Below are 11,516 nucleotides of genomic sequence, written 5' to 3'. Positions count from 1 at the left end.
AGGTTGGCTTTCTGCACATTTGTGTAGCTCGTTTGCCCGGCTCTCCCTTGTCGCTTCGTTTCGGTCATGTGTGCGCCCATGCAAAATCGTTCGGGTGGGTCGTTTGAGGGCGTCCATGTGAACTCGTTCGAGCGAGTCGTTCGGGCGAGGGCGCACCCAGGCGAACGAGCCCGTATCAAAAAATGTTAAGTTGTGACCTGAGGTTGGCTTTGTGCACATTCGTGCAGCTCGTTTTCCCGGCTCTCCCTTTTCACTTCATTTCGATCGTGTGGGCACCCATGCTAAATCGTTCGGGTGGGTCGTTTGAGGGTGTCCGTGTGAACTCATTCGGGTGGGTCATTCGGGCGAGGGCGTTGTTGTGGAGGTAAATCCTCTCTGCAGACAGAGACGATCCCTACTAGCCCACACCGGGTCTAGCAACAATCACAGAATGCTATCACGCAAGTTCCTAATTGCAAATAAAAAGTGGATGGTGAGAACCTACTTGGATTCCAACGCTAGTGTTCATCGAAGAGATGTCATCCTCATTCATTTGCCTTGTCCGGTCACGATCCCCATGATATCCGTGATTGGACACCTACACATGCAAAGAACAACAAGAATACAAGCATAAAATCTAGTAGACGCAATTATATATCAGTCAGAAAAGATATAACTCAACATCAAGAATAAGACAATGAGAGTGGAACCATAATGATAGTCATCTATTATTAATAAATAACAAAGAAGAATACAACCATTGTTCTGACGTCAAATCCTCCTTTGGCTGGGTAGTCAGCTACACAAGTCTTGCAAAGCTTGTTGGGATGAGGAACAAGCCTCTCTCTCTTTGGGTGACAAGAATATCCTTACTTAGATTTGGCCTTATGGGTGCAAAGAAGGCTCTTGCAGCTTCAAACTCTCCATCACTATGTTGGAACTAGAACTACTGTAACTAGCTTGCTCAAGGCATAGAGGAAAGCTTTTATAGATAGAGAAGAAAGAGATAGGATCAACCACATTATTCATGGGATTGGCTTTATCACTTGGAAACTTCCATGAAAGGTGGCAAACCACTTTCCCTTCTATGGAGATTCGAAGCCAAACCATCCTAGCTCAGCATAGATTCAGTTGGTGAATGGGTTGAAGAGAACCTTCAGAAGCTTGTTGGTTAAAAACTTTACTCAATTCGGTTGGTGCAAATGCGACTCTGGGACAGAGCGCCAATGGCGTGCCCTTTTTAGAGGATTTCCCTCATTGGCGCAGGCAGTGAACTGTGGACCCGCGCTAATGCAAAAATAGTTGTTTTCATGGATATTTTGCAGGGGATGTCTTCAGGGAAAATGAAGCTCATACTTAGAGGAATATGATGCAAGTGGTTTCAGGTCATGTCACTTCTCACAGGTCCCGGAATAAGTCCTCCAGTGTGTGGGTGAGGGGTAATAGGGACGGTGACAAATGGTGACAAATTGTTGTGTAATAGATGCCCCCTAAAGCATGAGGCCCGAGAGAGAGAGGGGTGAAATGCTTTACAAGAGCATGCATGATTGAAAACACGTCGTCGGAGAACCTGTGAAAAGAAGTACAACTGATATCTCAAGTACATGATATATGTGGTATGGGCGCAACCATCCATAACAGAGTACACAATAATCTAGATCCAAGGCATGGACGTAGCCATCCAGAGAGGATCGATAAATAGACTCAGGCATGGTCGCAACCACCTAGTGAATGAGTCATGTAATGATCATAATAATCCACAAATCGCAACCTGGATTCCAACAGACAAAATCCAGGGTCTTGCGCTCCATCTCGACCCGAACAGAGTACAAGTCCAGGCATGCGAATACATGAGTTGAAGTCGAACATGCATGAACATCGTCTAATTACTAGTCAATGAGGAAAACTGTTAACAGATGCGAGAGGTACCACCAATAATGACAATGGCCCTCAAGGTACTATAGGTGCAATCTACAGCGTGCGAATCAATGAGCTGGTGTCGAACACCTGTAGAATCATTCGATCAGAGGCCAATGATGAAAACCTCTCATCGAACATGAAGAACTTGCCATTGAGGCATGCAAGCTCCAAGGCACCGAAGGGAGTCTCTAGATCAGGTTCCTGGATAATGAGCTGAAGTCTACAGCAAGTGACCTTGATCAAAGGTGGGCCATAGTGTTTCCCACATCATTGACACAAGACAGAGGAAGAATGTTGTGGTGAAGTAGAATTATGTGAGGTATCAGAGAAGGTTGTAATTCAAAATTATGTGAGGTATCAGAGAAGGTTGTCATTCTACAGAGGTCAACTTCTCTTGAACATATCGGCAGCACGACAGTGAACTTGGCAGTATTTGACATCAACAGATCAAAGGTCATGGTGACGAGGCAATGAGTAGATGAGAGGTCAAACAAGATCACCCAAAACCCACATAGGCAAGTGAAAAGCGAGATGAGATGTCCCCACCTAGACACGAAAGCGAACAAGTGCCATGTTCAAGAGCGACATACTGCCGACACGACAATAATTATGGGTCCATTTTCCCCACCATTTCTGGCGAGTACGCCAGTTATTTTTAACAAGATTGACGGGGATAACATATTCTTGTGCATGTCATTTCGACAGAATCCGATGTCATAGGTTTTAACGAGTCTGACAAAGGAAGAACTCGACGTCTTTTCCTGTTTAGAGAGTCTGAAAAGACAACAGAAAAGTAAACTCTAGGGGGGTCCTTTTTCGTAAAGTTGTGTCTCCCGAGCCCGAAAAAGTATAAAACAATGCTCGAAAGAACCTCCCAATAATTACGATCGAGGATTACTTTTCATATATAGTGACATCGACCTGAAAAAGTAAAAAAGCGATCGATATCACGTCGTTTCGTAACCATTAACGAACCTGAAACGACAAGGGTCCGACAATGTTTTCATTTTTTACACGGTCGGAAAAGAGTTTAAAGACGACCGCCTCTTATTTACGTTTAACGAGTCAAGAGGGATAAATCGGCGATATTTTCATGTTTAGCGAGTCAGAAAAGAGCTGAAAGGTGACTCATATTAGAGGAACGAGTGGTATAAAGGGTAGCAACTAGTTCCGGCAATGGTGGAATTGCTCAAAACATGTAATGGTCAAGAGACTGGCTAATAAAACCACTCATCGCTGCATTTCCTCAGGAAAGGTAAAACAACCAAGTGAAAGCATATGATCGGCCAAAGAGATGGTGGCAATGGAATGAAAACAACCAAGGCTCATCTAGCAGAATTTAGTAGATAAAGACAGTAGTCACGAGATGTAAAATGGGTATGGGTTCATTTTTACACAAGCTTGAACCATGGAGAACTCTGCTTGTTGGAAATGCGCATGCCACCAGTGCAATGGCGCAGGATGAGGTACATGCCCCCTAAGCTTGATTGCATTCAACAAAGTGGATGGAATGAAGCTTCACGAGATCTTAATTGAAAGACGCGATTGGAAAGGGGGAATTGTTTCATTTTTTAACGAGCTTGACACAAGATCGAGAGCTATGCTCGGGACACTTTGTTTCATTTTTTAATGAGCTTGACACAAGACAAGGAACTATGCTCCGACACCTAGTTTCATTGTTTAAGGAGCTTGACACAGGGAAACGAACTATGCTCCAACCAAACCTAGTTTCATTTTTTAAGGAGCTTGACACCGGAAAGGAACTATGCTCCACCAAACCTAGTTTCATTTTTTAAGGAGCTTGACACCGGAAAGGAACTATGCTCCACCAAACCTAGTTTCATTTTTTAAGGAGCTTGACACCGGAAAGGAACTATGCTCCACCAAACCTAGTTTCATTTTTTAAGGAGCTTGACACCGGAAAGGAACTATGCTCCACCCGAACTTCATCATAATGAATAGAAAGTCGGGGCTTCCAAGATTGCCACTCCCAGTGGAAGGGAAACATCTTGGAAGTCAGGGTCCAATGCCCCCAGGACACTATGCACGATGGTGGCATCACTGGATCCAGGCATGGGATAGGTGGCCATGTAGTTGATCTGTGATGGGGCAGATGCAACTGGTGGATGAAAACTAGGAGGGGACAACAACGGCGCAGGAGGCATCGGGGGACTAACGAATGACACTTGATCGATAGTCACAATTCTTCCATTGTGCAGAAAGAAAAACACACGGAAAAGTGAAGAAACGAGGGCCCCCATGGCGTAAACATAGTTGCGACCAAGGAGAAGACTAAAGTCTAAAACACCTTGGGTAACCAAGACGTCTATATAGACGGTTTTTCCTCCCAAAGTAGTAGGGAACTTCGGGAGAACTCCTAGAGATGGACAAGCTCCTCTGTTGAAGGCCAACAGATTTTGAGTGACTGGCCCAAGCTGCGGGGAACCTAAAGCTTGCCAAGTAGTGTATGGCATAAGACTGACAGAAGCCCCTTCATCCAAAACAGTGCCAGGTACTGCCTTAGCACAGGCGTGTACTGTGATCTGCAAAGGCATATGGGATGGAAGGCGACCGGCGATCAGGCGATTCCAATCAAAGGAAGCGAACAAACTACTTGGTGGGGGAAGCGTATGATTGCCCCCATGTGCTAAAGGAACCGAAGGAGAACCTTCGGGAGCAGCCGGGTTAGGAGAGTCATTTCGGGACTCAGGAGAATCTGAAGAGATGAGAAGAACATGGGTGTGATGCTCGTCCAAAACAGAGTGATCGACGGGTGGTGAATTTGAGTCGACACTCTTTCCAACCAATGGTTGGTCTGGAACAGGCTGGGCACAGCCAGGTTTGGGAAGAGGAGGCTGGACATGAGAAGAATATGAATCAATCTCTTTGTCAGCAGGGGAACGATCTGCGGCTACAGAGAGACATTGATAACCAATGGGAAGTTTGGGTGAAGGAGCTGTAAGACTTTCCAAGACACTGGAGGCTTTATCCATGAGTGGACAAAGGTGAAGGGGATGATTGCCTTCACAAAGTCTACAGGGGATTCAAATCTTCCCTTTAGCCTTACCATTCCCAACTGATAAGGTAGCATCGCCATGGTCTTTAGAGGATGATTAGGGGTGGGCCAGATCGCGAGACCATACTTCTAGTACTCTGGGAATGCCAGGACAATCACGAATAAGATGGTCCTCCTTGCATAATCGACAAGGAAACTTGACCTTCCGCGGAGGAGCGGAAGGGGGCCCGACTTCAGGTGTACATGAGGGCGTAGTTGCACTTGTAACCTCTCCCTTAGGAGCCTTCTTCTTCTTCGTCTTCGTCTTCTTCTTCTTAGCCACCTGGTTACTCGAATCTAGACTTTCACTAGGTGAAGTAGAAGATGAGGACGTAGAAGTGGGCGTAGAAGGGGAGAGATCCACCTTAGAATCAACATGATGTTGTTCAGGTGGAGGGACGGATTGACTAGATGGTGAGACAGCAGGGACCAAATAGGCTGAGAACAACCAAACCGACAACCCAACAGTTAACCTTGGGAGGGACAACGTCGCCATATAAGGAGCGCCAACATTTCCAAATGGAGCGAAATGACCAGGGTTCCCGTCAGAGGGGATCCCTAGGTTGGTGAACCTCGAAAAATTTGCCATCGAGAACGAAAAGAAGCCTACTCAAGCTAACGCAAACAAGATCTAACTGGGTAAATGTGAATGCGGCCGAATAAATTTTAAGACAAAGGAACTGAACTTGACCTTTTCATGTTTTAAGAGTCGAGAAAATGACAAAAAGGTGACTCTAGTTGCCTTCGAATGTTTTGTGAGCCTGAAGGGACAAGTGCTCAAGTGAGCCTTTTCTTTTAAAGAGTCTAAAAAGGATCAAAAGTGACTACTTTGGAGAAACTAGGCAAGGGTTTACCAAACAAATCCGTAAAACTGCATATACACCTTGGCAGTCATATGAAAACTAAGGACTTCCCGTACGGCAGTCAATCTTCCCGAATGCTGTGTTCGGTGCGTTACGGCTTGTAAGGCGGCAGACATGGCTTCCTGTGGATAAAGGATGATAACCTAGTGGGGTCTCCCCATATACTCGATGGTACGTGGGAGCTCAAGTCCGTGCTAGACCACTTGTTGCATCACGGAAGGAGGAATCACCCAACCTTAAGTGAAACAAAAGTGACCAGATTTAACGACGCCGGAGCACGTCTCTAGCCTAGACCTCTAGATGTTTGCGTTAAGTTCCAATGCGTTATTAAGTTTATTCATTTCATTTTATGATTGATCTTTGATTAGGTTTCGATTTCCAGGTCCTACCGTATGTAATCTCTCACAATTCCCTAAATGCAAACTATATGCCAAAAAGTATCATTTTGTTCGATGAACACTAACTACGAGAGAGTTGAGAACTTTTCAATCAAACAAAAATGACCATAAAACAATCAAAAATAACTCTAATGCAGCTAATGGCAACTAATGAAACTTTTCTTTAAAGTCACTAATCGCTAACAACAACGAAAAGCTCTAATTTCCATTAACTAATTCAAAGCAAAAGAGATTGTTTGTTTTCTTTTCAATGGCAAAGTGCACTAAACAAATTTTGAAAGATAATAACAAAGAGTAAAAAGACAAATTTCACCCAATGAAAATACAATCAAGTCCATAAATACCAAGGTAGTCCTTGAGAACCAATCGAAGATCTCAAAGACTTCAATGGGCCATGTAATCTAAGCCCAAAAAGAATCCAAGCGAAATCCAAGCGAAAAGAAGAGAATCACTCGAATAAAGCAATAAAAGTTTAGCAATCACTGAACAAGTGCAAGAGAGTAACCAAAATGTTGACTGGACCAACAGAATACCAAAACTCCTAAGGAAGGCTTGATGCACAAAGCCACTAGATGCCCTAGGGCTAAAATGTGAAATCGGTGGAAAATGGCAAACACCCAAAGTATGCAAATGTAATCTACGCACACTTTTCATTCATATCCTGAAAATGAGAATTCTAATTATGCAAGTGTGATCTATGCAAGAGAATTCTCAAACACACGATGATTTTAATGTAATCTAAGAACCAATCAAGTGCAAATCAAGAAAAATGGGTGTGATTTCCAAAGATCATAAACTAAAAACACTCAAAGGCGATTAACACTCATACACAATTTAGCCCCCCCCCCCGGCAAATGAGGGGGAATTTTTTTTGCAAAAACAAAAGCAAAAAGATGCAAAATTGTGAAAAGACTGAGACAAACCTCCAAGTAATGATCAAAGGAAATCAAATTAATAATTTTCCAAAAAAAACTCAAAACTAGTCAAACAAGACTCTGACATACTCAAGTGATTGAAAAAGGTGTAGCTAGACAAAAAACCCAAGCTTAGAAGGCTGCAAACAAGAAAACTGGAAAATTTCACAGGCCTGGCGTGACTGTCAGGCAGAAAATTAACGCCAATTGAGAATTGGCACGGGCTGTACACTGGCAAGTGGCGCCAATTGGCGTGACTGTCATGCAAAAAAGAGCGCCAATCAAGTTTGCTAGCTTAAAAATAAAAACAAGCAGTCCAAGGATTGGTCAACAGTATCCAGACAGACCAGGCAGCAAGAGACAACAGAGCATCCAACCCAGAAAGATATCTAAGCAATCAAAACAAGAGAAACCAAAGAGACAAGACAAACTCCAAGTCGTTTAGCTCGTAAACCAAACCGGAGATTGACTGAGGTGGCGTTGATATACTTCGCTAATGCAAAGCAATAGCGTTTCAAAGGCTATCTGGCCGTACTTCAAGCTCCGTCTAAATTTTACAAATCGAACAACAAGCTAACTCCCCAGCGGAGTCACCGAATTGTTGTGGAGGTAAATCCTCTCTGCGGATAGAGACAATCCCTACTAGCCCAGACCGGGTCTAGCAACAATCACACAATGCTATCACGCAAGTTCCTAATTGCAAATAAAAAGTGGATGGTGAGAACCTACTTGGATTCCAACGATAGTGTTCGTCAAAGATATGTCATCCTCGTTCCTTTGCCTCGGCCGGTCACGATCCCCACGATCTCCGTGATTGGACACCTGTACATGCAAAGACCAACACGAATACAAGCATAAAATCTAGTAGATGCAATTATATATCAGTCAGAAAAGATATAACTCAACATCAAGCATAAGACAATGAGAGTGGAACCATAATGATAGTCATCTATTATTAATAAATAACAAAGAAGAATACAACCATTGTTCTGACGTCAAATCCTCCTTTGGCTAGGTAGTCAGCTACACAAGTCTTGCAAAGCTTGTTGGGATGAGGAACAAGCCTCTCTCTCTTTGGGTGACAAGAATCTCCTTACTTAGATTTGGCCTTATTGCAGCTTCAAACTCTTGAGCTCCTGGAATTCTCACTACTGTAACTAGCTTGATCAAGGCATAGAGGCAAGCTTTTATAGATAGAGAAGAAAGAGATAGGATCAACCACATTATTCATGGGATTGGCTTTATCACTTGGAAACTTCCATGAAAGGTGGCAAACCACTTTCCCTTATATGGAGATTCGAAGCCAAACCATCCTAGCTCAACATAGATTCAGTTGGTGAATGGGTTGAAGAGAACCTTCGGAAGCTTGTTGGTTAAAAACTTTACTCAATTCAGTTGGCGCGAATGTGACTCTGGGACAGAGCACCAATGGCTCACCCTTTTTAGAGGATTTCCCTCATTAGCGCGGGCAGTGAACTGTGGACCTGCGCTAATGCAAAATTAGCTATTTTCATGGATATTTTGCAGGAGATGTCTTCAGGGAAAATGAAGCTCATACTTAGAGGAATATGATGCAAGTGGTTTCAGGTCACGTCACTTCTCACAGGTCCCGGAATGAGTCCTCCAGTGTGCGGGTTAGGGGTAATAGGGACGGTGAAAAATGGTGACAAATTGCTGTGTAACATGTGTGCCTGGGCAAATGAGCCCATATCAAAAATGCTAAGTTGTGACCTGAGGTTGGCTTTGTGCACATTCGTGCAGCTTGTTTGCACGGCTCTCCCTTGACACTTCATTTCGGTCGTGTGGGCACCCATGCAAAATCGTTCGGGCGGGTCATTTGAAGGTGTCCGTGTAAACTCGTTCGGGTGAGGGCGCGCCCGTTCGAATGAGCCCATATCAAAAATACTAAGCTGTCACCCTAGGTTGGCTTTGTGCACGTTCGTGAAGCTTGTTTGCCCGGCTCTCCCTTGTCGCTTCGTTTCGGTCGTGCGGGCACCCATGCAAATTCGTTCGGGTGGGTTGTTTGAGGGCGTCCGTGTGAACTCATTCAGGTGAGTCATTTGGGCGAGGGCACGCCTGGGGAACGAGCCCAAATAAAAAATGCTAAGTTGTGACCCGAGGTTGGGTTTGTGCACGTTCATGCAGCTCGTTTGCCTGGCTCTCACTTGTCGCTTCGTTTCAGTCGTGCGGGCGCCCATGCAAATTCTTTCGGGAGGGTCGTTTGAGGGCATCTGTGTGAACTTGTTCAGGTGAGGGCACGCCCGGGCGAATGAGCCCGTATCAAAATATTCTAAGTTGTGACCCGAGGTTGGCTTTGTGCACGTTCGTGCAGCTCGTTTGCCCGGCTCTCCCTTGTCGCTTTTTTTCGGTTGTGCGGGCACCCATGCAAATTCATTCGGGTGGGTCGTTTGAGGGCGTCCATGTGCACTCGTTCTGTCGGGTTGTTCAGGCGAGGGCACGCTCGGGCGAACGAGCCCGTATTAAAAATGCTAAGTTGTGACCTGAGGTTGGCTTTGTGCACATTAGTGTTGCTTGTTTCCCCGACTCTCCATTGTCACTTCGTTTCGATCGTGCGGGCGCCCATGAAAATTCCTTCAGGTGGGTCATTTGAGGGCGTCTGTGTGAACTCGTTCGGGCAAGGGCGTGCCCAGGCGAACGAGCCCATATCAAAATATGCTAAGTTGTGACCTGAGGTTGGCTTTGTGCATGTTCATGTAGCTCATTTGTCCGGCTCTCCCTTTTCACTTCGTTTCGGTTGTGCAGGCGCCCATGCAAAATCGTTCAGGCGGGTCATTTGAGGGTATCCGTGTGAACTTTTTCGAGTGAGGGTGCGCCCGGGTGAATGAGCCTATGTCAAAAATGCTAAATTGTGACCCGAGGTTGGCTTTGTACACTTTTGTGCTGCTCATTTCCCCAGCTCTCCCTTGTCGCTGCATTTCGGTCGTGTGGGCGCCCATGCAAATTCGTTCGTGTGGGTCGTTTGAGGGCGTCTGTGTCATCTCATTCGGGCGGGTCAGGCGAGGGCGCACCTGGGTGAACGAGCCTGTATAAAAAATGCTAAGTTGTGACTCGAGGTTGTCTTTGCGCATGTTCGTGCAACTCGTTTGTCCAGCTCTCCCTTGTCCCTTCATTACGTTCGTGTGGGCACCCATGTAAACTCGTATGGGTGGGTTGTTTGAGGATGTTTGTGTCAACTCATTTGGGCGGGTCGGGAGAGGGCGCGCCCGGGGGAACGATCCCGTATCAAAATTGATATGTTGTGACCCGAGGTTTGCTTTGTGCATGTTTGTGCAGCTCATTTGCCCAGCTCTCCCTTTTCCTTTCATTATGGTCGTGTCCACGCCCATGTAAACTCATACAGGTAGGTCATTTGAGGGCGTCTGCGTCAACTCGTTCGGGCGGGTCAGGCGAGGGCGTCCGTCCAAACTCTTTCAGTCAAGGGTGTCTGTGTAAACTCATATGGGTGGGTGTGGTGTGGCTCCCTAGCTCACCTTGGTCCCTCCCCCGGTGCCTCGTGCCCATCCAAATGATACAATTGATAGGTTTCCTTTTCACGTGAAAGGTGGGTTGGTAATTGAGTTGTGTTTTTGGATTTGCCTGAAGGATGGCCTTGGGTCATTTGTAGGGTGTTTGATTATAATATTCTCTCCATCCCCACTCGGTAGCGCATGAGCGGTGATGTTGGCCATGCTCGTCTCGGGAGGCATAGGTGAGCAATTCCCCTTATGCTCTCCAAGTTCTTAGAGTTGTATGGGTTGTTGTGGTGTGGCTCCCTGGCTCGTCTTGGTCCCCTCATGCCCCTCTAAATGATACCAGCGACAGGTTTCCTTTTCGCGTGAAAGGTCGGTTGGTAATTGAGTTGTGTTTTTGGGTTTTCCTGAACGATGCCCTTGGGTCATCTGTAGGGTGGCCGATTTTCATCTTCTCTCCATCCCCACTTGGTAGTGCATGAGCGGTAATGTTGGTCATGCTCGTCCCGGGAGGCATATGTTAACAATTCCCCTTCAGCTCTCTAAGTTCTTGGAGTAGTGTATGGGTTATTGTGGTGTGGCTCCCAGGCTCGTCTTGGTCCTCTCGTGCCCCTCCAGATGATACCAGCGACAGGTTTTCTTTCCGTGTTAAAGGTGTGTTGGTAATCAAGTTGTGTTTTCGCATTTGTCTGAATGATGGACTTGGGTCGTTTGTAGGGTGGCCGATTTTCATCTTCTCTCCATCCCCACTCGGTAGCGCATGAGCAGTAATGTTGGCCACGCTCGTCTTGGGAGGCATATGTGAACCATTCCCCTTCTGCTCTCCAAGTTCTTGGAGTTGTATGGGTTGTTTTGGTGTGGCTACATGGCTTATCCTGGTCCCCCTCGTGCCACTCCAGATGATACCAGCGACATGT

Source organism: Pinus tabuliformis, chromosome 2_2, assembly GCF_031772625.1.
Source record: "Pinus tabuliformis cultivar Carrire ecotype Pingquan chromosome 2_2, CPIR1, whole genome shotgun sequence".
In the NCBI taxonomy this organism is placed as follows: Eukaryota; Viridiplantae; Streptophyta; class Pinopsida; order Pinales; family Pinaceae; genus Pinus; species Pinus tabuliformis.
The sequence above is the reverse complement of the archived record's forward strand: the minus strand, read 5'-3'. Positions refer to the sequence as shown.